Consider the following 5367-nt stretch of genomic DNA (forward strand, 5'->3'; position numbering starts at 1 on the left):
AGGCACCCCCGCTGCCTCCCAGACCATATCGCCTAAAACTGGCAGCAGCTAAGTGCTCTCATGCAGGGTGGAATCAGTGCTCCCACTTTGAAGATTTCTGGGAACTTGCAGCTGCTAAACACTAAAACTACAATCTGGGGGAAGGAGTCGCTGGCTGGTATAGAATTCTCAACTGGAACAGTGCAGTCATTCAATACTCAGGGTTCCATTTGCCTGTGCTATCCGTATAAATACTGAAAGGGTAAGTACCGCTGCCTTTTAAAAAATCAAATGCCATATCCAGCACGCAAATATCTCACAGGAAAATAGGACCCAAAGGCTAGTGCTTTGCTGATAAATGGAGGCAGCACTTTCACGTTTGGTGCTGAAAAGATAACTCAGGCTGAAACCACAGATTCCTCCAGATCGGGAAGTGAACTGTCTGGGTATTAAGAGCCTTCCCTTTTGGAGGATAAAGGAAATCTCATCTCTCTGGGGTGTGATTTTTCACAGATGCAGAAAATGCCAGTGGGGATTGCACATGTCAGTCCCAACCGCATTTCCTTGACTGACCGATTTTGCCTGGGATTGCTTTGTTAGAACAAAGACCATACCAAAACTCTCTAGTAAGATGCTTCCCACAAGCAATTTTCTCAGCATAACACTTTTGCTCTATGCTAATCATATTTTCTTTAGGCTTTGAGAAACTGATGTGCAGATAATCCTTTGAAAAGTATTTTTGTAAAAGCATGGTGTTTCATAAAAAGTGGTAACACGTTAAGTCATTATCAGCCATCAACACTTTATATATTTTTAAAGTATCTACTTAGCTATCTTGTGAGATGAGATGTGGTTGGGTGAATGTTTTGGGGAAGAGAAAAAAGAAAGATCTTGAACAGGCATCGGCAAACTACACCACCTGTTTCTGTCTGGCCAGAGCTAAGAATGTGTTTTATAGATGAACATTTTTAATCGATTTGATGATGGGAACATTAACTTTGAACTTCAGTGAAGTAAAATGCGCCTTGCCACAACAAATTCAATTATTCTCATTTCTAGACCCGGATTATAAGAAAGTTGTACCAATTATTAGTACATTTTGGATTTTGTCAGTAAAATATTTGTGGAAATCGGTTTTTGCTCTTGTTTATCAGTACCTACACAGAATCCTCGATTTTGCCCCCTGGCTCATAAAGGCTACAGTATTTCCTATCTGGCCCTTTACAGAAAAATGTTGCCAGCCTCTGTTCTAGAACACGAGGCCCTGGAGGGGATTGCAGACTCAACATTGAACATGATACTGAGCCCTTGGCCAGAAAGTAACTTTGCAAAGGACAGATGAGCGACTCGGGTGGAGGAAAGACTTGGAAGCTAGATCAGCCTCCTTCTCATCTGTAAAGGGGGGACAGTATCCCTCTCCAACTTCCAGGGCTGACGTAAAAACAACTGTGATAAAGGCTTTGAGCTATGCGTTTTAAAATGGCACCAGGCTAGCAACACAAATTGTTCTAGAAAGAAAGGGAGAGTATTGAGATTTTGTGCATGGTGGAGAATTTTTCTGGGTTGCAGAACATCCTATGTAAATGTAGATTCTATAGGATAAAATGAAATGAAAACTAAGTAATTGAGAATAAAAAGATGAAGAGCAAGATAAAACGATACAAGGGTAAGTTTAGCATAGAAAATGTAGGCTTTGACACATGATATACCTGATAAAGGTGGACCACAATTGAGCTGCAGACAGAAACACTGGATTGCAAAGGAAAGGAAATTAGCATACTGAAGAGATATCTGCACCCCCATGTTTATTGGAGCACTATTCTCAATAGCCAAGATATGGACTCAACCTAGGTGTCCATCGACAGGTGAATGGATAAAGAAAAAGTGGTGAATACACACACACACACACACACACACACACAAAGAATGTAATACTATTCAGCCACAAAAAAGAAGGAAATCCTGTCATTTGCAGCAACGTGGATGCGCCTGGAAGACATTATGTTAACTCACATGTGTGAGCTCACATGTGTGAGCTAAAAAGTAAATAATAATAAGTTGAACTTTTAGAAGTAGAGAGAATTGTGGTTATTAGAGGCTGGGAAGGGGAGGAGGGAGAGAGATAATGAGAGGTTGGTTAATGAACCCCAAATTGCAGTTAGACAGGAAAAATAAGTTCTAGTGTTGTAGTGCTAAGGGATCTATAATCAACAATTTATTGTATGTTCTCAAATGGCTAGGAGAGAGGAGCTCAAATGTTAAATCACAAAGAAATGATAAACTTTTGCAGTGATGGATATTCTATCTACCCTGATTTGATCATCACACATTGTATACATGTATTGATATATAACTCTATACCCCATAAATACGAGCCATCAATACATTTCCATTAAAAAAAATTAAAAAATTCTCCACCGTGCACTGCATTGATCTGTTAATGTCTAGAAGATGTTTTGAAGGGAAGTACAGTTACTTGACCACTAAGACCCAAGAGGGACTTCTCTACTGAGTAGCCTGGTGAGCAGTCTCCTTACAACAGCACTTCAGTAAACACAACAGGCTCCACACATCTGTTTCTTAAAACACTCCTCAGCACCGGCTCATGGTGTGGCCCAGGGACAGTAAAGTGAGAGCAACTGTTTTCAGGGCCAGAATGAGGTCCAAGGAGGAACACAGTTTTCTGATGGCCTTGCTTATTTAAGGGCTACATCAGTAGTAAAATAGTTATAAGAAAGTAGTCACATAATAGCATAATTTACTTTGAAATACATGAGAAGACTTTTCTATTCCGGATTTGCCATTTCATCCAGAAGCAGTCATAGCCTTGAGATGAGCTAAGACTGTCAGAGCTGGGATGGAAAGAAGGAAAGGAGATGCTACTTTTCTGTCATGATTATAAAACCAACTCTCGAAGCTCATTTCCGAAACCACAGTCTGGAAGCCAGGATTGAAATGCATGAGCCATGCTCCAGGGACAGAAAAGCACTTTCTAAATTCCAAAAGCCTCCCTTAAACATCCAGGACGGCAGCCAGGTGAAGCCAGGGGTGGAGACAGTGACACGGCTGCCCAGGTCTCGATGCTGGCTCACCTTAAGAGCAGCTGAAGAGCGTTAGAAAATTACCTGGGCTTGGGCTCATTCTCAGACACTCTTATTCGATTGTTCTGCATTCAAATTTGATTCTAAAGTATAACCAGGGTTGAGAACCACTGACATAGGGGATGTTTCCAACCCTAAAAGGAGACATTCTTCCTGGGTTGGGGGCAAAGTCTGGAGAGAGAGGAGACTGACATTAGAGAAGGCCTCTCCAGGGGAGTTTCAGCCTCACCTCCTGCTCAGGTTGGAATACAGGGAGTGGGCCAAGAAATCCTGCAGACAGGCTTGAAGACGGGATGGCACAGGAGATGCGTGTGTTGCTTCTCACCTAGCAACTGGGGGAGGGTGAATATCTTGCAGAATGCCCCAGGTAGGGGAGCAGAAATGGTAGGGTGATGCTTAGGCACACAGAGGACCCAACATAACGCTCTCAGTGCCCACAGCCAGCTCCTTACATGCAGGAAATCCTGAGGGGCAGAGGTGGCCAAAGGCTGAACAGGCTGGCTCCCTAGAGGATTCAGGGGATAAGGAGGTACAGAAGGGTGAATACTGTGACCAGAGTACAGGACCAGGACCGTGGACATGCACTGTGAACACAGAGGGGACAAAACCTTCAAGACTGGGAGGTGGGAGACAGGGCAGCAGAGGCCAGCCTGCAGCCCAGACACTTCTCCCACCACCACTGGGCAGCGCCAGCCCCGCTCCCCAGCTCCCCCCGCTCCCGTGCTACTCAAGAGGGGAGGCGGGAAAGGGGGCACCTTCAAGGGCGAAGCGGAGCCCTTACAAAGAATACTTTTTAAATCCCGATTTAATGGAGCAATTGTCCTGGGAGAGATGGAGTTGAGTTTTCAACTGGAAGAAACTGAGTTATCTTGAAACAAAAAAGAGTAGTTTACTTTTCCATCATCAGTGAAAACAAGAGCTAGAGAACAAGTTGAATTCAAATATGGGGAAATGAAGTCCCCATTTTTTTACATCTGGTGTGCAACTAAAATTTAAAACAGGCTACGGGTTTTAAAGTACGCAGAAAAATGACTGGACTCTAAGACATCAATTGGAAACTAGCAGAGAAAAAAAGAGCAAAGGGCTCACATAAGGAAACCCACTTTTCTGAACAGGATTGTGGCAATCTGTCTCATGAGTCTTAAAAATACATATGTCTTAGACCTAGAAATTCTACTCCTAGAAATTTTTCCTAAAGAAGAAGAAGAATTTCTCCCTCTGAGAACGTCAGATTATATAATCTGGGCCAACTCTACAGCTAAAAACAACTAAAGAAACTAGATAAGATTTTTAAAAATCTTAATGGAACAATTAAAAATGAGCAAAGTGGAAATTATTGGGTTGTGATCTGGCTGAGATCAGAAAATAGAGACAGAAAGAAGACTGGCACTGCGTTTACTTCTGTCCTGAGGCTTATTCTTGTCCACAAAGGGGCTCAGAGGCTGAGCTGCAATTTTAGCAACCTCAAAAATGGCCAGAGAGTCAAAAATTGGACTTCAGTACCCAGCAATGATGAGCAACCTGGTAAACCACCCTCCATTTCTGGCTAGGACTCTGATTGTCTATCCCTAAGAGTAACTGTGACCTAGAAAACCACCTGAAATCCACCTAGAAATCCTCCCACAGACTGCAAGACCACTTCATTTCCTCTAGGGGGTCCAGAGAACCCCAAACCCTGGATATCAATTAAGGGGAGCAGGGCCTGCTCCCGTGTTCCTGGCAAAAGTAAGTAAAAATTCTCATGAGTGGCAGATAACATCATCCTAGGTTTTCAATTAATTCGGAAAATATTTCTTTTCAAATACAACGTTTAACAACATCTCTAACACATACTCAAAGATAATCAAAAGTATGAGGAGTCAGGAGATCAAAAGACCTGTGGAAGTAGACAACAAAAAGGGAGGCACAGGACCTCTAGGTATGGGAACTATCAGACCTACTGCAAAGTATCCATGTTTACTATGCTCAAGGAGACAAAAGGCAAGATCTTTATAGGAAACTGAAAATTGTAAAAGGTGACACACAACAGGTTTGAAAAAGAAAACACAGACAAATCTAGGGCCAAAAAATTCAGTAACTAAGGCTAAGAACCCAGTGGCTAGTTTAACAGTAGATCGGACACTGCTAAAGAGAGTATAACTGAACTAGAAGACAAGTCAGAAGAAACTATCCAGAATGAAGCACATACAGAAAAAAGGATGGAAAATACACAAAAGAAGGCAGGCGACATAGAGAGTACAAAGATAAGGTCTGACACAGATTTGTGAATTCCCAGAGAAGAGGAAAC

The sequence above is a fragment of the Cynocephalus volans genome, chromosome X (genome assembly GCF_027409185.1).
Source record: "Cynocephalus volans isolate mCynVol1 chromosome X, mCynVol1.pri, whole genome shotgun sequence".
NCBI classification, from domain to species: domain Eukaryota; kingdom Metazoa; phylum Chordata; class Mammalia; order Dermoptera; family Cynocephalidae; genus Cynocephalus; species Cynocephalus volans.